This window comes from Anas platyrhynchos, chromosome 1, assembly GCF_047663525.1.
Source record: "Anas platyrhynchos isolate ZD024472 breed Pekin duck chromosome 1, IASCAAS_PekinDuck_T2T, whole genome shotgun sequence".
Taxonomy (NCBI): Eukaryota; Metazoa; Chordata; class Aves; order Anseriformes; family Anatidae; genus Anas; species Anas platyrhynchos.
In genome coordinates this window covers 11163288-11188586 of record NC_092587.1, presented here as the reverse complement: position 1 = coordinate 11188586, position 25299 = coordinate 11163288, and the positions used below count along the sequence as shown (strand labels likewise).

The following is a 25299-nucleotide window of genomic DNA, read 5'->3' as shown; positions in this document are numbered from 1 at the left end:
CTGGTACGTGTAGCTTTTTTAATTAAACATATGCAGCTTGACAAACCTAGAGGCCTTCCACATAAAGCAGTTTCAAAACAAGATATCATTATTGTCTGTCTTCCATCCGTAGCTGTACAAAATTCTCAAGTAACAAAGGTTTCAATGCCACCATTTATATGAGTCACTGAGATATAAACAAATTATTAAAATGAGCGAACATGTCATTTAACAGAACAACAGAAGGCAGTTTGTCTCCATTCTCAGACAAGAAGAAAATACTTTTATTTTAAAAGAAATACAAGGCATTTCTTTTAATCAGTTCCTACTTACTATAGCTGTAGCTCTAAAATATCACTTAGTGTTCACACAGTGTTGAAAGATAGGCTTTCTAAATAATTTCAGTGGCAAACTCTGAGGTCAAGTCCTAGAGTAATTGCTCAAGCAGCACAACTAGTATATACAGATCTTGAAACTAGCACCTATTCCCAGCAAGGAAATTCAAAATAACAGATTTGGTTAAGAGGAAAGCATCTCTGAATGCTACTTACTGAGCTAGTCATACTTTACCACACACGACACAGATTTTTTTCTGAACTTCCTCTTCCACTTTTTGTTAAACATCTTTTCTCCTGCACAGTTTCATGTGTGAAGACTATTTCACTTTAAAAAGCTATAAAGAGAAATAGACAGTTTGACGATTGGGTAGTGGTCCATATATGTCTTTACCTGCAAGTAAATTGCCAGGATGCAAAGGTTGTTTTGGCTTTCTTCTGTATCCCTAAGTTCCACATCACTTTTTCTTTACTGGCCCAGCTTCAACAAATCAGAAAAGGGTCCTTCACAAAATTTCTATCTACCTTCATTGTCTATAATCACTAAAGCTCAAATATTCTCAATATAAGAACATTTTTGCTGGCTTATTCCAGCATGACAAGAAGACGCTGCAGAGGTAATCTTGATGTTTCAGTAGTTTGATGAGCACTGTTTTCACAATAGTTGAAATACACCTATGGTATAAAATATTTTTAATTATACCACATTTGTTTTTTGGAGAGAAGAGAGCAAAAACACAGTACTGAATCTAAGAGAAATAGTTGCACCACAAATCTTTAAACACTCACCAAGCACAAAATCAGTCAAGTGCTGACATTTGTATGACAGGAGTTGCCTTTGAATACAACTATAAATGTTATTAAGCAGAACAAGGTCAAATATAAGTTTGTACTAGGAAAGCTGTCATCATTGAAAACAAACAAACAGACAAAGTAACAATGATTAACAAAACATTGTTATGTTTAAGATTTTAGGAGCTTTTTTTTTTTTTTTTTTTCCCGACATGAAACAGAAGCAACAAATTTCAAGTTGAGGATGATTTCTTTGAGTTTTATATAATTGCTTTATTCTATGGAGTGACAAGGCAACTGTCACCTGTAGAACAGAGATAAAGATGACAAAAAGATGACAAAATCATTGACTTGTCTCATGGTACAGAAAGAGAGAATAATCACAGAATCAAAGGTTGGAAGGTACTTCTAAGATTATAAAGCCCAGCTGTTAACCTAGCTCTGCTGAGAGAAAGGGTGACAGAGGAAAAAGTATTTTTCTTTTCATTACTTTTAACTTCAATGTAATTTTATCTTACATTTGATCCTCTAATATTTGTTATTGGTCATAAACCACCATTCACAGCAGTGTGTGATAGAACCTGTGGGAATGAGCTGAAATCTTTAAAATCACAGCCACAAATTTAAGCGGCCTTTTCTAGCAAAATGATATCATTTTGTTATCCACATCATGGTAATTTCTTTCAGAAATAAAGTAATGCACAGAAAACAAGGAGTATTGGAGATACTTAACAAACAAACAAAATAACAATGGCCACCTAGAGATGGTCCTGGGCAACTAGCCACTTGTTATAGGTGGCCCTACTTGAGTGGGGACTTGAGCAGAAGACCATGTGGCCTTCGAAAATCTTGCAGCAAAATATGAAGGGGGGGTGGGGGGGAGTTAGGAGGAAGGTCCTCCACATCACCTTGTTTTGGGAGCTGAGAACTCCATGAACGATGAGTGTCATTTCTCATTGTGGTTGAGTTGTGAGTAAAATTAAATGAAATAAAACACTCTAGACTTATATGACTATTTCTGTACATAATGCCTTTCATTCCTTTCTGATAGTTGCAGTATATTTTTCTAGCTGAATATTAAGCATGCCTAAAGAAAGAGATCTGATATAACTTATTATTATAATTCTTGTTTAGAATTTTGTTTATTTTCCCTAAATCTTAGTGAAATTAGCCATGTAAGATACTGAAGGTGCTGCTCTCCCTGTTTTCAAAGGCTGGACTTAATCCAGATCAAAATTTTGTGTCCATGAAGTCGGTGAGAAAACTCCCACTGACTCTGCTGAGGTCAGGAAGGGTAACATTAGATAACTGTCACTATACTCTATTCTCTATTGTCTTAATAAAAAGTCAAAAGATAGTTCTAAATAAGATTTACAGATGTATCATTTCCAAGCCTCCCCCCCCCCCTTTTTTTTTTTTGGAATGAAAGCTGACACACATGTTCTCTAAGTGACTTGTAACTTGTTTGGGATATAGCTAAATTACAGGGTGTGTATAACTGGGGAAAACAGTGTATACACTAAGAATTGTTTACCCTGCAAATCCTAGGCAACAGTCCTAGTTTTTAGAGCTAGATGTAAGTGATACAGGATTTCTCAGAACTAACAAAATGAAACTCAAATGAGATCAGCATGAGATGTTTATGTAGAAAAGTACCTGTAAACTGCAAGGTTTATTTTTTCATTTATTTGGAAGATTATACTTAATGTGTCATTTATGCTAAAGCAGAATGGAGACTGTAAGTACTGGCTGCTGAACCAGATATGGAGCAGAGGAGGAAAGAGAGACAAAGAAATGTGCCTAAAAGTCACAAAGTGACCTAGAACATGCTCAGATGTTAACATTCAGTAACTTGAAGTCTTATACAACAGTAATCTATGCATCACTTCTGAAGTGGTGCTATTTTTCCAAAGCAAAATATTTGATTTTAAATTCAAATCAGATAGATTAGCTGAATATGTGGGATTTTTAATGTACATACAGTATTTAGTTAAAATATGTGGGATTTTTAATGTACATACAGTATTTAGTTGTCAGTTTTCTGACCACATAAATATGAAGTAATCATAAAAAATACCTACTTTGAAATTAAATTTAGGATACCTTTTCCTGTTCATGCTGATAAATAATGGTTTCCAGTTACTCAAAGGCTTGGTATCATGAGAAGGGAGAGCTTTGGTGGAAAAAAAGAAAACAAACAACAAACAAAACAAGCAAACAAAAAGAAACAAAAGAAAAACAACAATAATAACAAAAACCACACCACAACAACAACAAAAAGCCTTAATGTAAATTTGCATTATATTAAATAGCTTTTAAGGAAAGCAAAAGTGAAAAAAGGTCTTTTTCTGTACGAGTTTGGACTAAAAATATCTCCTTAGAAAAAAATACAGTTTTCATAGAAAAAAAAATGGCTTAACTGATTATAGTAATGTAAGTAAATAAAAGATATTATAATTATTATAATTATTATAAATAATAAGTTAAATAGAAAATGCAAAAATCAAATTTCTTTAAGATACAGCTACAAGAAATGTGTGTAAAATTTGGGCACTAGATGAGCAATTTGTGTGTGGTCATCTGAATGCAAAAATGATGTACAACTGTAAATGAAGGAAGGGGAATTTGGCCCACAAAGTCATTGTTTACCAGTCAGAATAGAGATTTAAGAAAATGCTGCCTTGTCTTTATTCTAATTTGTAGATTTGGAGTAAATCAAGGAGTGTTCTGTTTAGATTAGGTTTTGCTGAATATCCCTGTTTACTTGTACTAAGTGCTGCTCAAGAAATAGAAGAAGACATAGACCAGACATTCTATAAATTAAACAGACTGATAACAGAAAACATACTGCATGTTAAGGGGAAGTGTCTGTTGATTTTGCCTTCATTTTCATTCATTTACCAAATTAAATAGATTTTAAGCCACCTGCATCAGTTTGGCTATATTTGACCAAGAGTTGGCCAAAGACCAGGATAGCAGCAGAAGTAGCTCATGCGAGTGCAAGTCCTGTTGCAAAGCTAGAAATATAAAGAACTTTCACAGTACAAAGAAACCCATGAAGACCTGCAAACTAAGAGAAACAAAGTTCATATTAGCAACTGTTTAATCAAATGTTATACACGAGTGCTGTATGGAATTAGAGATAAAGTCTTAGATTACAGACACAGGCATTTATGAGTTAGGCAGCATGATATTTTAAAAAGTGTCAACCTGGGCCCCAAATTAAAGTTAAAATCATGGAATCATCATAGATCTATAGAATGCTTAGGGTTTAAAGGGACCTTAAAGGTCGTCTAATTCCAGCCCTCCCTGACATGAGCAAGGACACCTTCCTCTAGACCAGGTTGCTCCAAGCCACATCCAACCTGATCTTGAACACTTACAGGGATGGGGAATCTACAGCTTCCTTGGGAAACTTGGTCCAGTGCCTCACCACCCTCAGGGTAAAGAATTTCTCCCTTGTATCTAACCTAAACTTACCTTCTTTTAGTTTAAAACCATTACTTCTTGTCCTGTCACTACTCTCCCTGACTAATAAGAGTCCCTCCCTGGCTTTCCTGTAGGTCCCCTTTAGACACTGAAAGTCCATTAGAAGGCTCCCCAGAGCCTTCTCTTCTCCAGGCTGAACATCCCTAACTCCCTCAGCCTGTCTTCATAAGAGAGGTGCTACAGCCCCTTGATCATGGCCCTCATCTAGACTCATTCTAATAATTCAATGCCTTCTTATGCTGGGGGACCCAGAACTGAACACAGTGCTCCAGGTGGTATCTCATTAGAGCAGAGTAGAGGGGGAGAATCACGTCCCGCGATCTGCTGGTCATGCTTCTAAAATCCTGAACGAAGCTTACTGGCTCTCCAGTTACTGCATGGATGGAATTGGAAATCTCAGGAAGATGGCTTAGAACTTGCACTTCAGCAGAAATTTATCACAGAGCTGCATCTGGGCTCTTGGTTCATCTTTTGAATGTCCCAGGTACAAACTTCTCCATCTGCTCAGCAAAGAGGCCCAACTCCTCTCACAATTTATGTGGTAAAAGCCATGTTTAGAACAGACTTCATCCCACCTGCTGAAAGAAGTGAAATATCACAACATCGCCAAATCCAGACAGCCTAGGAGAGGGAAAGTGTGACTCCATATTTAGTGTTTAAGGTGTTAGACTTGGTAGTTTAACTCAGTGCAAAACTTTGGTAGTTAAGTTGCTGAACTTATGGCCATGATCCCAGATGTTGGGACTGCAGCCTGGAAGGAGATGTGCATTCCATCCCCACACTGTGATAGTGCAAGCATTACCAGAGGGACTATGCTTCTCTGAGGTTAATGCTTTACCACTGGAACACAATCTGTTTCCCATCTGCCTCCCTGACCTCTTCTGCCTCCACCAGTGAATCCTGGAGCAATTTCATCAGTAGGCATCTGAAATATGCTTCCTTCCTGGAGTGATTGGGGTACTCTGCTGAGACATATGGGTTTGAATCCCTATAAGCAGGTTAGAATATTATTACAGTCCTTTTCCATCCCGGTCCTAGGGTTGAAAGCCAAAAATAACATCAAAGCTGTATCATTTCCTTCCTGTGCTTAGCAAAACTTTTAGTAACATGACAGGTATACAAATCTGTATAGCATTCAGTCTGATCTTGTTGCCAGTGGAATATGTATGCTAATTGTAACTAATTCAGTTATCTGTCACTCAATACCTACACAAAATACCTTATTTCCAGTATGATGAAAAAAAAAAAAAAAAAAGGTTGTCTCTCAGGAATTTTTTGCCTTGCTTCTTTTCTGAATGGATTGTATAGAAAATAATTTTAGGGTTGTTCCAGATTAGAAGAAATAATCATTCATTCTTTTCCAAATACACAGCACCCTCCAGGCTTCCTCCGTGCCTAACATCCTTCATTTTGAAAGATTTTTCTACTTGTACTAACTCCCTGTGTTAATACTTACCCTCTTGCAGCATGCTGGTGGAACGTACAGTCCTGTCCCAGATACAAATGTTTGGCACAGTGCTTCCAGCCTAGAATCGACTGTTTATACTTTCCTCAGCAGCATGACAGTGCAGTGTGATTAAATACTTTCATATTTCTCTGTCTTACTATAGTTTATGTTGAACAAAAACATGACATTCAAATTCACCTACTTGGAACCTCACCAAAACGAATCATCATTGTTTTATTTGAAGTTGTGGCTCTGTGAACATGTCACTAAACTGGCTAAGAAAACAAAGATGCAATGAGCTATAAACAATAAGTAAGAATATTTCTACATGCAAAATGAAGGTAGAATCTAAGAGCAGTACAATACTGTGCTTATATTGGGTACTCATGCTAGAACAGAATTTTCATTTGTTACCAACTGACTTAAGTGTAACAAGATTATTCTCAAGAGTTCAGTAAATTTTGTCACCCTGATGGTAATTTGCTGTAAAATAAGTTTTAAGTCACTTAAGTGCTATTCACAAACTAACATCTCCAAATTATTTTGTATAGAAAAAATGAAGAGAAGGAAGAAAGAGAAGAGAAGAGAAGAGAAGAGAAGAGAAGAGAAGAGAAGAGAAGAGAAGAGAAGAGAAGAGAAGAGAAGAGAAGAGAAGAGAAGAGAAGAGAAGAGAAGAGAAGAGAAGAGAAGAGAAGAGAAGAGAAGAGAAGAGAAGAGAAGAGAAGAGAAGAGAAGAGAAGAGAAGAGAAGAGAAGAGAAGAGAAGAGAAGAGAAGAGAAGAGAAGAGAAGAGAAGAGAAGAGAAGAGAAGAGAAGAGAAGAGAAGAGAAGAGAAGAGAAGAGAAGAGAAGAGAAGAGAAGAGAAGAGAAGAGAAGAGAAGAGAAGAGAAGAGAAGAGAAGAGAAGAGAAGGGCTAGGAAAGAAATAAAATCCCCTTCATTGTGTAGGACAGACTTCAGCCTTGTACCCAGGACAGAGGGATTCTGGGCATCTAATATAAGGTTTGTTACTCCATCTGAGGGTACTGGAGTCCTGTCTGGGCTTGATCTGTTTTTGTTCGTTTGTTTGTTTTTTGGTTTCTATGTTTTTCCACTAATACAGTTTATGAGTAGAAATTTTGACCTGTGGGGAAACACATTCTGCAGAGCAAGATAACCTGATATAGCCTTCAACTTCTTAACAAATATCAGTGCTTAGACCTTACCAGGACATCTGTGAGTAATTTATGGCATGACAGGTGAACAGAAGGCATGGGGCATGGGCAAGTAATGCAATTCAGTAGGGAAAAGACCTGTAACAGTCTCTCCAATAGGGACTTCCAACGTTAACTGATTAGGGAAAGGAAAAAATATACAGACTGTAATGATAATTTGTGTTTTTTTTTTTTTTTTTTTTTTTTTTCATGATAAATTGTGGGTTTTGTTTGTTTGTTTTAATGTCCAAAAAATAATTTTAAATCTCATTAAAATACAGGAAGGAAAGAAGGAAAGAAGGAAAGAAGGAAGGAAGGAAGGAAGGAAGGAAGGAAGGAAGGAAGGAAGGAAGGAAGGAAAATAAACTATAAATGGAAAGCATTTTTATCTTTAAACTACCATATTGTTTCCTTGTTTAAAAATGTTTCTAAAAGGCAAGGAAGTATTTTCAGTGAAAATGTTATCTTTTATTATAATAACCACTAGAAAAATGTTGGACAGCTGTAACAACTATAATATAATACACCCTGTAGCAAGCAAAACATTTACTTGAGATGTACAATGGCTGCCAAGTGCAACCTGTGCAGTTCAGCAGAGGACACCTACACAGATGAAGGCCAAAACTCCTCTTCCATGATTTTACAAGTTAGTTACAAGTTTCTCTCTTCAAGAGAAAGTCTGCCTGCCTACTGCAATGACTTGGAATAAACTGATTATATATGCTCCATAAATGGATGCACATCAAACAGCTATGTGATAACAGTTATTAACTGCTGATCTTTGGTCTGATTCAAGTCCATCAAAGCAAGGGCCAAAGGTCCACTCAACCCTAACTTCATCAGCAGACCATTTCTTGAGGTGAATAGAGCTGGCTACATCTGCCTTCTCAGACACAGTGACCCATTTATATTTGAGGGTTACACTGCAAGTGTCTTTGGAATAACACATTTTTGGTACTGTGGGACCTTAATGGTTCTGTTGTAATATTCCTAGGCCCACCAATGCATATTTCCTTCAGTGAGAAAACTTGCATAATGCTAACAGGGAAGGAGAAAAATCAGGTGCTAACACTATCTGTATTCTGGATCTTGAAAACTAAAATTCTGATTTCATGGTCTGAAATATATGCATACCATGAAGAGCTTTAGTATGTAAATTGTCTTTCTTAAATGTTAGATTTAATACAGATAAATGTAGAAATATGGATTTTATCCTACAATTTTAGAATTGTTTAAATTGTCTTTGTTAAAAGATGGTGTAGTATTGTTCACATAGACATTTACTGTTCAAATATTTATTCTCATTGGTTTACTCTACTGAAAGTTTAGCCAATGGTATTTTAAGAAGAGGCCTTGAAGTGACAAAGCCCGATTTTTATTTTTTTTTTTTGAAAAAGACTCTTTTAGCTGTATTCTTTTGATTGCCTAGTGTATTTATTTTTCTATAATCATGGTATTTGCTTGGAAGATTGAGAAAGCTTATTTAAAAATAATTTTCTTAAGGACTTATTAACATGTCTCCCAAATCCCTAAGCATAAATTAGAAACAAATTTCATATACAGTATGATCATCATGAATAGTAAAAGTAATGACAATTGTTACTTTTTTCAGTTGTTTATGGGCCAGAAGAACAAAGAACCAAAACAACATTTATTGAAACAAATAATTGAAACTAAATTAATTCAATTAGTTTATACTGTGTCAAGGCAACTGAATTGCCACTGAGGGCAAGGGATTCAAGAAAGATCTATCTCCTAATCCGAGAAAAGAGATTTGCTTATAGTTTTTCTTGTAATGGCTATCTCAGTGGATTAAGCTAGCTCAAAACACAACAACTTTGTCAAATAATCAGTTCATTTAAATAGGGGGTTAATAAGGACCAGGTATTCTACTTTAAATTTTCTCTGTAGACAAACCTGTTATTATAATCCTGCAATTAAATTGACGCAGACTGATCCAATTTTGTGTTTACAAATTTAACCAGTTTTGCCATTTTCAGTTGTACAAAAATCAGATTCCTCTTCCAAAAACATAAGATTGACCCATTAGTTAAGAAATTCAGGCAAAAACAAACAAATAAACAAAAAAAGTCCCTCTGAGATACTTTTATTTCCTCCCAGGTTTTAAAGTTTGAGATATATTCCCCAGAAGGAAGGAAGGAAGGAAGGAAGGAAGGAAGGAAGGAAGGAAGGAAGGAAGGAAGGAAGGAGAGAGAGAGAGAGAGAGAGAGAGAGAGAAAGAAAGAAAGAAAGAAAGAAAGAAAGAAAGAAAGAAAGAAAGAAAAAGAAAGAAAGAAAGAAAGAAAGAAAGAAAGAAAGAAAGAAAGAAAGAAAGAAAGAAAGAAAGAAAGAAAGAAAGAAAGAAAGAAAGAAAGAAAGAAAGAAAGAAAGAAAGAAAGAAAGAAAGAAAGAAAGAAAGAAAGGTCTCCCTAATGTAATCATTTGTTTCTAAAAGCTGAAACACCAAGAAAAATATCGAGTGATACTAATCATACAAATATCCATTGTTTATTGTCATTACCACATCAAAATGTAGGAATGAAAAGAACAAAATATAAGACTAAGAGAAATAAGGCGGTTTTTTTTTTTGTTTGTTTGTTTGTTTTTTGAGCCTGAAAATGTAATAGGAGCACCACAGACATTACCTTCTCTGCTCTGCATTCAGTAAAATTTTATTAGCTTAATATTATGTTATTCCACATTCCTTTCTGTCTTTCTGTCTTGGAGCTTCCTTAGTCATTTTCTGTTGCCTGATTTGAGGGGTTCGTTGTTAAGTTAAATATTGATGGTCACTCCCTGATTGTCTGATATTCCCTTATTTAGTCAGAAAATAGATAAAAACACATTACTTGTATTTTGTATAATAAAAGATGTGGCTGTAATACCTTTTTTTTTTTTTTTTTTTCAAAGATGGATGAATGCCACAGAAAAAATATTTTTACAAAGAGGATTAAGGAATCTCTAGAGATGGTATTTAGGCAGATGATCTCTGTTTGAGCAACATTTCCCCTGAGGTGTGGGTTGGTCTATGAAAGAATTTGCGTTCCTGATAATAGGCCTTTGGACATTTTCCCAGGTAGTGGAACTAATTCATATGATACATTTGTATACCCTTACAATACAATTTTGATATGTTAACCTAGTTAAAATATATATATATATGTATATAATAAAAAGAGTTGCATTCTAAAGTTCCACTCTTAAGCCTACAGTTAAAATTAATCTCATTATCTTCCCTGCTGTGGCATGCAGAATCTCTTACCTCCGGGTTGATTATTTCATTAGAAAAGTATTTGAAAATATAATTTCTTCTAAACTACCAAATGGAAAATAAACAGACTGATTTCAAATTTAATGTTCATGTACTTTTGAAAGAGGGTAAAAAGAAATGAATTTCTAATACAATATTTTCTGTATTTACATTGAAAATAGCTTTAAGTGGATGAGGTTTCCCAGTGAGGTACATATGAGAAAGTCACATTTCCCTGTGTACAGATCATGTTATACTAAACAATAAATACAACTGTGAAGGTTAGAATAGACATGTTATAGATATTCAGAAGAAGCAATAGATTCACTAACAATGATCTGCTTGTGTTTATTGAAGTCTCCTACTAGAGGGGAAATAATAAAAGAGGAAAAAAGTCTTTTACCTACAAAGAATTAGTAAGTAAAACTTTTATTGCATAAGCACATTCTTAATTACCTCTTGACCTAGACAGACCATAAAAAAAATATTTAGTTTCTTTCTTTGTCTTCTCCCTGAATTAGAGGCTAACAAATCATAATTTTGGCCTGCATTCTATCTGCTTCCAATGTTGCTGCACTCTGCTTTCTCAGTGATGTTTCAATGGTCCATATTTCAAAAAGGTATTCTGCTCCATTATTTTTTCTCTGGGATGTGTCAAAAATAGTTCTAATGCCAACTGTCTCGTGAAAACATATTTGCATACAAAATTTCCAGATTCTATACCAAGAGTCCAGAGGAAAAATTGTAAAAATCAACACAAATTCCTAGGATCAAAGCATGAATTCTGGACCAGCATGGCAAAAATACAGAAAAAAAGATACATTTAAAACACATTATGTGGCTTCTTCCCCTTCAAATCTTAAAGATATAGAGGTAAGGTAAAGAGAGGGCAGACAGTAACCATTAAGAAGTAAAAAATAAATTAATACTCAACAAAAATACTGGACAGAAAGTCTGAAATTAATGTTGGGTCACTTCTCCATTTTGGGCAGTTTTGCCCTGGTGGTGGTTATTCCTATTCCTGCCACACCTGATGTAGTATTTGGGCATTAAGGTAAGTTCTATAAGCTCTACACTGAATTTATATAGGCCACAAATTTTAAAACTCAAACTGGAACATTTTAAAATTGGCTATCAAAAAAAAAAAAAAAAAAAAAAAAAAAAAAAAGAGCTTTAGGCAAGCTACAGAGCATTAAGGTCTTAATCTATGCTTCAAACTCGACTTTTGTCCAAAATCAATTTAGTCGAGAAATAGGGTTGTACTATGTGTAGTTAGTGAGAAAGGTCTGGAAATCAAAAGTTTTCTCCTATTCTCTAAGACCAATAAAGGCTTTATCAGACCACATATGATAAAAAGCAATTATTAGCTGCTGAGACTGATTTATTTATTATTATTATTGTTGTTGTTGTTGTTGTTATTATTATTACTAGGTCATATGATTCCATGGATCAGGTCTAATACTTTTAATAGTTCTCTTCCCTTTTGCTGACTGTCAATGCCTCTGACCCATACTTGATAAACATAGCAGAAAGTGTTGGCAAATTATAAATCAGATCACGGCTAGTTATTCTAGTTGTATGGAGCAACCGCTTGGGGGTTATTCGCCATTGTCCAAATTAAGGATGAAAGATATCAATCAGGTGGTGTCTTTGTATAATGACTCAAGTAGAACATGACAAATAAGTTAGTATTTTGTATTTAATATATTTAACAACCTTACCTAACAAAAAAAAAAAAAAAAAAAAAAAAAGAAAAAAAAGAAAAAAAAAAGGAAAGAGGATGAAAGGGTGCAGGTAGAAAAAAGGAATGTAGATTTGGCATTTTGGGAGGTGGAAGTCAATGTTCATAGCAAGCTGGTAACTGAGCAATTAAAACAACTCCTTTACAGAAGTTTAATTAACAATAAAACATATTACTTCTCTTCAGTTTAAGAAAAATGTAAAACACACACGTATGTTTGCCTGTGTTTATAGGTCTGTATTCAAATAGAAAAATATAGCCAGAGCAGGCAGGAAAGCAGGCAGTTCCAGAGAAAGGCAGAGGTGAGAAGACTGTATGTTTCTGGTCTTTGGGAGAAGAGGCTCTCTAGGACTATCCCAGACACAAGGAAAAAGCTATGAGTAAAGTGAAAGCATCCTGTTTTCTTCTCAAAACCTCTTTTCTGAGTACTAAGGCCAGAGCTCTGTTAGCGTAGCTGTAGCTATGTTATTACAATGGGTATAGTTGCTTCCATTCAGATCTGGGAAAAAGGGAAGAGACAAAGAAGAACTGAACTAAGCCAGTCACACAGGCAACATGGACTCAACCACCTGTTGCTGCAGCTATCCATTTAGTTCTCTTACTCATCTCACAAGTGCCAATGCCACATAATTGAACGTTAATGCCTCAAGGATTAAAAAAAAATCCTGTTGGGCAGCAGTACAATTTTACTGCTGTTGGTGAGAGAAACACTGAGTCAGGACTGTATCTAACAGTTGAAATTTTATGTTACTGCTGTCAGTGGAAACAATAATGAAAATGTCACTGCTGAAGCTTCATTGTGGGAAGTGCTTTAAATTTGTTTCTTCTCCAAAGTCTAATAATAACAAAATGTCACAACACAGTTGCCAAATGTGTATCTTTTAAAAAGCCAGCAGGAAGTGGGCTCAGAAATAAATTGTTATATGACTACCAAAAAAAAATAATAAAAAAATATTGGTACAGAAAAGAGGAAAAAAATGTATCAAGTTTTGCGTAAGTGTCTTGGCAAAAGAGGAAATGTTCTGGATTCATTTTCCCCTAAACAGCTAGAGAAGAAGCATTCAATTTCAAAGACACATCCTTTTGAGATTTTCAGCAATTATCTGATCTTTTCTGCTATACATAAGATAGTGAAATTAGATAAAGGAGGCATTTGCTTTCACTTCTTCTTGACTCTACCTCCAGAAGACAATTACATGAGTTTTAAGAAGTAAAGATGACTTTTCTATGAGGTCCTCTTTCCTGTGGTTCTATTGTGGGTTCTTTGTAATGTCTGACTTATTTTTTTCATGCAAGATAAAATAAGGGAAGGGTTATACGTGGAAGCAGAGTTTATACGGAACATTGCAGGAAACAAAGACAGTAAAAATCCTAATTAGCCAAGTAAAACTGAAAGGATTTATTTTATCTGGGTATAAAAGTCCTGAGAGATCTGTTTTACAAAAATACAGGTATCAATAATATTAGTAAAAGTATCCTGCTCTAAGGAACCTGCTTTGGCAGTGGGGTTGGACCCAATGATCTTTCGAAGTCCCTTCCAACCCCTTCAATTTTGTGATTCTGTGATAGTTGTGTAGCCAAAGTCTGAAGAAAAGTTTCCAAATTCTGTGATTAAAAATGGAACATTGTTGTTTTTTGGCAACTTCTAGTTGGTTTTGGTAGTTCGTCTAATAATAAATTAAGCGAATTAATGACTGTTCTTTCTATACGAGACCAATTGGCATGACACGGACTGAATTCAACTGGTCTTACTGCCATGGTGACTTCATCTAGCTTACTTTTTGGTCAAAAATCATTGTAACAAATTAATACCTGACACTTGCCAATACAGTGTAAGCCTTTATGCTAGCTTGTCCAGGCCAAAAGCAAGTCAGGGAAAATGCTAACATGTCAACTGATCTGTGCTTTCACACTAAATTAATTTTACTATCTGAAGCCAAAATGCCCTTTATTTTCATGAAGGTTAGAGATAAGAATCACCAACAAGGATACTATGCGAGCAATGCAAATAAATTGCCTTTTCTGACAGCTAAAGGTCATCTTGCTGACAAGGACTTGGGAAAAAAGAAGGAAGTGTTTAAGCATCAGTTACTTTTAATTTTTTAACTTTTAAATTCTAATTTTTTAACTTTTAAGAGTTAATTTTCTGACATAGGTATACCTTTCTTACTCAGTCTAAACAACTTTTTTTGCCCTGTGTCTCAGCTCCTCTGGAGAATATTGATTTTCAAAGTATCAGTTAGTGGGGAATAATTAACTTCTATTTTTAAAAGATTGATCACTACATTGAATATAGCTAATGAAGAGCTGGATATATTAGAGAAAGAAAAAAAAAAGGAAAGGGAAAAGAAAAAAAGAAAAGGGAAAAGAAGAAAAGAAAAGAAAAAGAAAAGAAAAGAAAAGAAAAGAAAAGAAAAGAAAAGAAAAGAGAAGAGAAAAGAAAAGAAAAGAAAAGAAAAGAAAAGAAAAGAAAAGAAAAGAAAAGAAAAGAAAAGAAAAGAAAAGAAAAGAAAAGAAAAGAAAAGAAAAGAAAAGAAAAGAAAAGAAAAGAAAATGAAAAAAAATAGAAGGGAAAAAAATGTTTTTCCCCTTTCCATCAGTCTTCTATTTACTTTTGTGTCTTTTTTCAACCAAGGTTATGGTGATGACTGAAACTATAAAGATATGTACTGTAGGCTCAGCTAGGGTAAGGATGTAATGTTGAGATATGTGTCCTGGCACTTATCTGAGTTTTAAAAACCTTTTTGAAGAACAACTGAATGGGGAGAACATTTTGAAAATATTTTTAGTACTACCTCATGTTTGATTGAGCTAGACCTATTTTGTTAGTACACCAAAGCAATGAAAAGTGGAAAGATGTACTCAGTGAAGCAGAAAGTGTGTGTTCCCCAATTCCATAAGAAAAAGCTGCTAGAGAACTCTGTGAAATGGGTATAGCTAGTCAAGGAAAAAGATGAAGATATGGTACTGGATGCTCCATTTGCAAAAGTCTTTTTTATGTTGTGCTTCTATTGCATGTGATATAACACAAATTGCTTTCCCTGAAAATGCTGCCTCAGTCATAATAATATTACACTGAATTTTGCAAAGGATTTTTTTTGAGGGGAGCAGAACAGGAAGTTATTTTTCGAATTTATTTATTTATTTATTTATTTATTTATTTTGAATTTGCACTGCTTGAACTCAGTGCAAATAATCCAGATTCATATGACAGCAGTTTGGAACAGAATTTTGGCCAGAGGTTCTCAGCAACTTTAAGGAAGACATTATTCCATTTTAACAATAATAATATTAATACAATAAACAACATCTATTTCCTACTGTAAGGAAATGAACAAGGAAGAATTAGCACCCCAGGAAGGTAATGTTGGTTAGTACCATCCCACACAAGTGGCCTAAGAACTGCATAGCTGCTTCACCACATCATATGGTGTTCAATAACATGACCTTTTCTTGGGTGAACTAATGGAACAGTTGTGCAAGCACCAAAGGCAGAAAGATTTGGGAAAAAAAAAAAAAAACTCAAGACACCAAAGACACACTTGACATTCGACCCAGTCTGGAGAGCCAGCACACTGTAGAAGAAAGGGAAGAAGCAATGACACATAAGGAATGCAGAAACTTGAAAATAGACTTGGCACTAAAGGAATAGTTGAATTTGATGACCAGATGATGGATGGGTAATATAAAGTGACACTGAACAGACAAAATTATTTCCCTGGAGAGCAGGCCTTTTTGGGTAAACTATCAGTTTATCTGCCTGTAATCTATTTTTACATTATTCTGCAATGAATCATATCATCTTGGCACATCTTCACCAATTTGTAAGGACTTTTCATGCAAATGTAGGGGCTTTCTATGTAGCTTTGTAGGGTTTTGTTTTGTTATGTTTTTTTCTTTCTCCTGATGTTGATGTTACATTAAAGGTCCAGTGTCACTTATTATAGAGATGGAAAAATTATGCCTTGCAGGTTTCAGCTTCCGCAGCTTTAAATTCATCTACTCTGACAAATAAAAGCAATAGTTTATATATATTTATTAGAAAAAGTTGTTTTCATGTTAATGTGAACTGTATAACCAGAAGAAGACAGGAAATTCTGGAAAGAAAAGATTTTCCAATAAATACAAATATGTTGCTTCCTTAAATATTTTGAAATACAAATCTGTTGTTAAAATTCAGAAACTTTTGGAAACTGAACATGCATGTAAGATCTGAATTTCCAACATATGTCTGTTACAAGACATACTTCAAATATAGTTTTGGATGTGATCATGACCTCCAAAGCATTTCTCATATGTGAAACTATCTTTTAAAAAGTAAAATTGCCTAGGCATAAAACTGTATTGAGAAGCCCATGTGAATCAAATATTCATGTTGAAGGCACAAAGAATCTGCATTATAGTTAGTACAGTATGGAACAACTTTCTAAAGGAATGTGCTGGTTATCTATATACACAGAAACACGTTTTAATCTACAGTCATCTGTTTCCATTGAAGGGTATTTTGGAACAAACATTGTCATTTAGGAAACAAATTAAGAGATTTTATTAGCCTCTTGGATGCAATACTTCATTTATATCTTCTATAAATTAGGCTTATTATTAACTCAATAAATTAAAAAATATGTTGACCACATAAAATAGCTGTCTGTACTAGGCCTTTTAAACCACATTAAGGACAGAGATCATATTATAGTAGCTGCCATTAAAAAACAAATCAAACAAAAAAAAAACTTTCAGAGTCCCTACTCTAATTCAGCAATTATCCTACTCAGAGACACAAAGACAATCTATCAGATACTCTAGGGTGGCGTTGCTGAGAAATGCTGACTTCGTGATGACATTCTTGCAAAGGTACAGTGGAGTACAATGCTGATCGTACACCTAGTACACCTACAAATTTGCACTTGTGAACTGATGGTTATTCATCTGTCTTTCTCGCTCATCATATTCATATGCTCATTTAAAACACTGTATCTTCAAAACTTGAGATCATGTATATAAAACCGTACATGCACAGCTACAAAGATCAGAAAGAGAAGCTGTATGCTCAGGCCAGCAAGGAAGAGTAGGGAAACGAAAAATTTTTCTCTTTATCCAGAAGACCATAGCAGCCTAGCCTTATGATGAAATTTGACCTCTTTTGATGAAAACTAGTTGTTATACATGTATAAGAAGAATGGCAACAAATAGCACTCCACACAAGCTTCATGAATCTCCATGAGTCAAACTCAATGTTGCAGAGCAGTGCTTATACTAAGCCAAGGACATCTCAGCCTTTTGCTCTGTCCTGCCAACGGGCAGGTTGGGGGTGCAGTAAGAGCTGGGAGGGGACAGACCCAGGACAGGTGACCCAAACTAGCCAAAGGGGTATTCCATACCATCTGACGTCATGCTAAACAATATATAGGGGTGGCTAGCCGGGGGGAGGGGGCCGGACTGCTCGGGGTTAGGCTGGGCATCGGTCAGCGGGTGGTGAGCAATTGCATTGTGCATCACTTGTTTGTACGTACTATTATTACTTTCCTATTATCACCATTGTATTATTATTATTATTATTGTTATTATTTTTTTTGTTATTATTATTTTCCTGTCTTATTAAACTGTCTTTATCTCAACTCACGGGCTTCACTTTCCATTTCTCTCCCCCGTCCCAGAGAGGGAGGGGGGAGGGTGAGTGAACGGCTGCGTGGTGTTTAGCCGCCGACCAGGTTAAACCACGACAGTCTTTTTGGCGCCCAACGTGGGGCTGGAGCGGCTGCAGGAGTTGGAACTGGAGCGGCTGCAGGAGCTGGGACTGGAGCGGCTGCAGGAACCGGAGCTGGAGCGGCTGCAGAATCCACCGTAGGGGTCACAGTGGCCATTGGATCTGTCACAGGGCTTGGAGTGGCCGCAGGGTCTGTCACTAAGTTGATAGCAGTATCAATGGCAGCTCGATAGGCATGAGCCAGGCCCCAGCACGTTACAATGATTTGTGTTACTTTGGAACTGCCAGAATCATGACACCTTTTTTTCAAGCATTCTGCCAGTTTTTGAGGATTTTGCAGTTGTTCAGGGGTGAATTTCCAAAACACTGGGGGTGCCAACTGCTCTAGATGCCTGCCCATATCCACCCATACTCCCTGCCACTCACAACTATACTGCCTCCGGGCAGATCTCCGGATGAGCTTCCTAAGTAGTTGTTTAACTTTAAGCAGGATCTGAAGTGCATTCAGGAGGCAGAACAACAAGACTATGGTATTCTGAGTATCCCAAAAATATTCAATATCTTGGAGAGCTATTGTGACAAGCTCAGGGGATAAGAGGGTGGTGAAGGAGGAAGGCAGAGTGATCCAGGAGGATACAGGGGTGGTGAAGGAGAAAGGGAGAGTAATCAAGTAAGAAAAAATATCTTCCCCTTTCCCCTCCACAGATTGACTCTCTAATGGAGAAAAACAATAGGTATAATTGCTAATAGTTCCCAAGATACTGTTTCCAAAGTACAGAGTCCACGATGTTACTGAGTATAAATACCAAGTTAGAGTCATGATCAGATATCTTATCGTCTCATAAGCCATTGCTATAACACTCAGTACCATAATGATCTGAAACCAGGGCCCGGAGAGGATAAACAACACGACAGAGAGCAAATACGGAAAATAATGTACTATAATACTCAATTTGGAAAACAGGAGCAGCAGAGTTGAGATTAAAGCAATCAGCATCATGACAAGTGACTATTAAACAGGTCTAATCCTTACACCAATTTTAGTTTAACACACTCTGGTCAGATCTGCCGTTATCTCAACCTTTCGGGCCCCACGTTGGGCGCCAAAAAGACTGTCGTGGTTTAACCCGGCCGGCAGCTAAACACCACGCAGCCGTTCGCTCACCCTCCCCCCTCCCCCCGGCTAGCCACCCCTATATATTGTTTAGCATGACGTCAGATGGTATGGAATACCCCTTTGGCTAGTTTGAGTCACCTGTCCTGGGTCTGTCCCCTCCCAGCTCTTACTGTACCCCCAACCTGCCCGTTGGCAGGACAGAGCAAAAGGCTGAGATGTCCTTGAGGGAGGGGAGGGGAGGGGAGGGGAGGGGAGGGGAGGGGAGGGGAGGGGAGGGGAGGGGAGGGGAGGGGAGGGGAGGGGAGGGGAGGGGAGGGAAGGGGAGGGGAGGGAAGGGGAGGGAAGGGGAGGGAAGGGGAGGGAAGGGAAGGGAAGGGAAGGGAAGGGAAGGGAAGGGAAGGGAAGGGAAGGGAAGGGAAGGGAAGGGAAGGGAAGGGAAGGGAAGGGAAGGGAAGGGAAGGGAAGGGAAGGGAAGGGAAGGGAAGGGAAGGGAAGGGAAGGGAAGGGAAGGGAAGGGAAGGGAAGGGAAGGGAAGGGAAGGGAAGGGAAGGGAAGGGAAGGGAAGGGAAGGGAAGGGAAGGGAAGGGAAGGGAAGGGAAGGGAAGGGAAGGAAAGAAAAGGAAAGAAAAGGAAAGAAAAGGAAAGGAAAGAAAAGGAAAGAAAGCCCCATTCATTAATGTAGCAACTCTGGTATACTGCAAACAGAGGATTTTCTTCAGGATTCTGTGAAAAAAAGAAAAAAAAAGAAAAAAAAAGAAAAAAAAAAGAAAAAAAAAAAACAGATTAAGAGATGTTTGGAGCCCAGGTTTCCAGCTCAAACTTTTGTCCCCCCCCTGAGAGAGGGAGAGGTCCTTACTCTGGAGCAGTTCTTGTAAAAATGTGAAGTTCTGTATGTCACAGGCTTTTAGTTAGCATGAAGTCATGAGGAAAAAATGTGTATTCAGATTGCCTGGCTTTCTCCACGTTACTACAGAGAGCAGCAGGTGCTGCATATAACATGCACAAAATCAGTCATTTGGCTGAATTCAAGCAGCAGATTGCAAACTCGAGGAACACAGTGATCAGGAGCCATTGCTCTCCATTTGTTAGTCAGTTTAGAAGTTCATAAAGGTTTCTGACACTGATTTTTCAACTCTAACCTTCTAAACAGCTAGAAAAACAGCATGCCATCCTTAATAATGTTTCTAACATCCTAAGTGCTGGGTCTGTTGCCTCCTTGTAAGGATCTTCTGCTTGGCCCGTGCAGTCTCAATTATGCCATCCAAGATGCTGGTTACCATCCTCACAGTACCACATGCAGTGACTAAAACTTCATCACTATGTCCCAAAGAGCATATTCACTCTGGCATATATCTGGCATGATCTCACTGATTGGCATGTGGTTTACATTGGTATCAATATAAGCTAAATTATTTCTCTCCAAAATCACTCAGGAATATGTTGGACTTCATGTGGCCTCTGTCAAAAGCAGAGGTCAGTTTATTGCTCACAAAAGATGTACAGACATAGTGGACTGACTTCAGCAAAGGGAGTTTAAAAGATTTTTTGTTTGTTTGTTTATTTTCAGATTGGAGTTATTTTTAACCTTGATCATTTAAGTTATCCAAATTAAAGCACAGCTATAAGAACAGTGGTATCAGTTGGATCAAATAGAAGCATGTAATATGAAAATGGGAACAATCATCTGAAGGTGGAAAGGAGAGGGTCTTAGATTAATTTTGCCTCCAAAACTATCATGAAACAATAACCAGAGATTATTAAATGTATCTCTATTTAAAATGAAATAGACGGGATTGCTTCACATATAGACGTTTGAACTTACTACACAAGTACTCCTACAGTCTGTTCATAGAATGTGCTTGGTTCCCAAATTTAAAGCAGTTATAATTTAAACTTTTGAAAATTATTCTTGAGCGGAATTGACCAGACTGGTTGATTTCATTACAGGACTAATCTGCAACTCCTATTTATGCAGAGTAATTCCACAAACAGATTGGTGCTTGTCTCCTAAAGGTCAAGGTTCAAGTGCAAAATAATCATAGAGGACAAATGTGACAATAAATAAAATAAAATGATTTGCAAGGAGAGTGGTGTTACGTTGATCTTCTTTGTCCTTCAAGTGTTGAACAGAGTACAGACTTCTGCATTACTAGTACAGCTGTGAACCTAAAGGCACAACTTGGAATCTTCCAACTTTCAAGAATTTCCTTTGAAAACAACACAAAGGAATTGTTAAGGACAAAACTGTAACAGAGCATGAAAACAGAAAATAGGAACCTTTGTGATTAACACAGGGAAAAAAAAAAAAGTGGAAAACTCATTTTTTTCTCTTAAAAGAGAATAAGAATATAGGGAAAATGTTTACATAGGGTTCTGTGTAACATGAGTTATTTCCTTCTGGATAAAACATTGAAAAAAAAAATCAGTTTGCTTTCTGATGTAACTTTGTTTCTGCTGTGGGCACATGTATTGTGGTCCAGAAACATCCAATCAAGTCAGTAGGGCAAAGGACACAGTGCACTACACTCTGCATCCCAGAACAGTATCAGCTTAGTTTCAAAATAGTAGTACCACATGAGAGCAATGTTGTTGCTAAATTAATAAACTATGACTGTTATCATAGATACAGTGCCACATGTATATTACTCCTTGTTTGAGAGTTGATGTAATCATTTCTGGATGGCCTTTTCTGTAACACACGATTCAGTGTTGTAAATACACACATGAATTGTAAGAATCACAAAATCATGTGGAACCACAGAATGGCTGAGGTTAAAAGGGACCTCTGAAGATCATCTAGTCCAACCCCACTGCTGAGCAGGATCACCAAGAGCACATTACATAGGATGGCATCCAGGCAGGTTTTGAATATCTCCAGAGAAGGAGAGTCCACTACCTCTCTGGGAAATCTGTCCCAGTGCTCTGTCACCTTCACAGAAAAGAAGTGCTCCCTCAAGCAGGAGCCTCCTGTGCTTCAGTTTGTGCCCATTGCACTGGGCACAACTGAAATGGACCAGCTCCATCCTCTCAACACCCTCCCCACAGATATTTCATAGAATAATAGAATGGCTGGTTAAAAAGGCCCAGTTTTCTTAGCCTGTCCTCACACGACAGGTGCTCCAATCCTCTAATCATCTTCATAGCCCTCCTCTGGATTCACTCCAGTGGGTTCTGTGTGCCTCTTGTACTGGGAATACAAGAGTAAGGAAATACAGTAAAACACCAAGACCTGAGTACTGAACTAACATTTTGGCATGTTAAACTGTCCACACTATTTTTAATCCATCAATTCTATACTATGTTGCTTCAGAATTGCTCAGTTTTTCTCCAAAGCAGTCTTCTTTTCAGAACAGGTGGAATTTATAAATAAATAAATAAATAAATAAATACTAAAATTTTTCCAGAGAAAAGACAGAGATGAGCACTGAGAAGGAAAAGATCACTTGAGATTTTTCACCTTCTGAAGCACTAAATCTTTCATTCAGGTGAATAAGTAATAATTATAAAATCTTTCTCCAGCTTTAAGAATACAAGGGAATGGTAAGAAAATCTCTGGAGATCTGATAAAGGAGAAGCGAGAGAAACATAAATGAAAAAAATAAATGAAACAGATCATTTTATAGAGTTAATGATGTGTAGCTATGAAATCCTAGGTTGAACCACCAGAACTACATCATTTTCCTGCTTAGCCCCTGGTGAAATATTTAAAAACATTTTACTCGTATAAATGTGAGTCAGTAGTTTCTGTGAAGTCTTGGGTATACTGTTACAAAACTAGGTGAATGTTGTTTCTGGGCTCCCAAGAAGGAGTTTCAAGCAAACCCTTTTGATCCTAAGAGTTTCAAAGAAAAAACAAATGCTCAGAAGATCAAACAAACCTCATGCAATCAAATTAGTTTCTCCTAGAACAGCAGTTTCACAGGAACAGTTGTTTACTATCAATCACACTTTTTGAGATCTGTATGAACAAGGCACTGGGTATTCAGCTTAGTTCACTAGTTGAATAGACTATAGGCTCTAGTCTATAGGCTAACTGACATAAGTAGTAAGATGGTCTATAATTTAAGCAAGCTTTGAAAAGCACCCCTTATTTATGGTCTTCTTAATGTAGAAGAAAATTGCACCTCTACGTTCAAGCCAGAGATAACAGGAGAGTAGTAAATGATGTGACTAATTCTTTTAATATGGAACAGGAAGCAGTATGACTTCAAATATTTACAGTTTTGTTCTTAGGATTGAGTGATAGACACTTTTAAAGCTGAACATAAGCAAATTTATCAAGTCACAAATCTCAGAAAACTCAAGGTTATCTTTTGCTTTAACATATCTCTTTAGGGAACATTCTGGGGAGGGGTTGGTCAAATGCTATTGTTAACTGCCTGTCCTACTCGTGGCACACTTTTTCTGCTTGGATAGTTACTGGGAAGGGAATAAAGGATGTAACTTGGAAGTGGTGGTGCAAAAGCAAAGCTGTTCAGAGATAACTTTGCAGTAACAGTGAGCAGCCTACTCACTGCTACGGTTCCATTAGCCCTGATTTCAATGTTGGACAATGTTAGATCACTCAGCAGCACAGATATAATCCAGATCATGTGCTAACCAAACTCATTAGGACTGTATTAACTGGCTTTTGTGATTTTATGACAGATTTTTAGTGGCTATGTGAGAACAGATAGCACATAGGCCTGGTCAGCACATAGGCCACTGGTTAATACTTCAAAATATTTTGAACAAATCTGAACCAGCAAGAGTGGGTTTACACTGGATTGGTGCTTTGTGACATGCAGCCAAGGAGTTTTGGATTTGATAGGAAGAGCCCCAGAGCCAAGTTTTATGTCTTGTTGAACCATAGCCCAGGTAAACATAAAAATAATTTTTGTTCCATAGTAACAGATTCTGCCATGTTGAATGGTTTACAAAAGGGACATATGTGGTCCCTGTAATAGAGAAACACAACATTTTTATTTAAAATAGGGACAAATTATTGTGTAAGAAAAGTGGTATTTTTCTTTTTATTTCTAGTTAGGTAACTAGGGAATATTGCTGACCTCATGCTCTTTGTCCTGTGGTTGTAGGGCAGAATTCCAGAAGGATGACAGCACTTTCTCTTTACCTTAACTCTGAATAGTGGTTCTAGGAAAAGAAACTATCCAGAAACCCAACCAAATCTGAATCCTTATCCACAGTGGGCTGCTGTTACTATTACTTTACATGTTCTTAAAAACAGGCTACTTTTTATTCATAAAAATGTCATTATGACAGAGGAGCAAATGGAAATTGTACTCTGCCCTCTCCAGATCTTACTCTTCTGAGTGAAAACAACTGACTTAGGTTCAATCTAAATGTATTGTGCATTCATAATGTGCTATTACAGTCATGTTTTGTCACCAGTAGCATCAATAAACATTTTTTTTCTTCTTCTTCTTCTTCAAGAAACTCATTTTAATTAACTGTGATGAGACTCAGGAGTCTTTTAAAGAAGAACATGGTGATAAGATAAATCTGTATTTGAGACAAATAAGTTAAATATGGAATGACACATAATAAAAGCATCAACTCTATTGTTAATTTCCTAAATAAATCATATTTTAACATCTCAGTACAGTGAGATAGTTTAATGAATACCATGGGACAAATGAAGATTTCTCTTATACAGAATTTGTACTAGTTGCTTCAAGTAAAGAATCCCTGGTTCCTTACCAGCACAAGACAGAACAGAGTTTTTCCTCAAAACTTTTCTTAATCTCTAGTGCACCAGAGAAAGCAAATCAGTGGGGGCCCCATCCAGTTCCACTGTAGTCAGTAGAAAATACTCCAACTGGGATTTGGATCAACTCCTTACTGACATTGCAGGGTGGGGTTAACAATGTAAAAAGCTATCGTGTCCAGATCTGACTATCTAAGACCAGATGTGCAAGGCAGGAAACCATATGATTAGATTCAAACAATAAATAAAGAAGGAGTTGTCCTTGTTTAGAAGTGTTTTCCACTAGTGGAGATTTTCTAACCATGACAACATATTGTAGGATTCAGTATTAAGTCATTGAATGGCTGAACCTCTATCCAGTGAAGCCTGCTGAACCTTTGGGGAGTCCGGATAAGCAAAAAGAACAAATGTAAGAGATCACTTCATGTCCAGCTAAAGCCAACAATGATTTTCATACTGAACTTTCTTCTGGTTTTAATTTTCTGCATTTTGAGTTATTTATCTTCTTTGAATCTGCTTTTGCAGGATCATTTTAACTTTTGTA

The 25299-nt window shown here is 36.7% G+C and overlaps 1 long non-coding RNA gene across 2 annotated transcripts in view; it reads right to left on the bottom strand.

Annotated features, from left to right (window-relative positions):
* Positions 1 to 309: 309 nt before the first annotated feature.
* The window catches only part of LOC139999495 (uncharacterized), a 49374-nt gene continuing 24384 nt past the window's right edge, over positions 310 to 25299 (bottom strand). The window contains exon 5 of one of the 2 annotated variants that reach the window (XR_011804988.1): positions 310 to 989. This is a non-coding gene — a long non-coding RNA (uncharacterized lncRNA). Of the gene's footprint in view, positions 990 to 19705; positions 21256 to 25299 lie in introns of those variants that run through there. The other variant, XR_011804992.1, reaches the window with a different exon arrangement.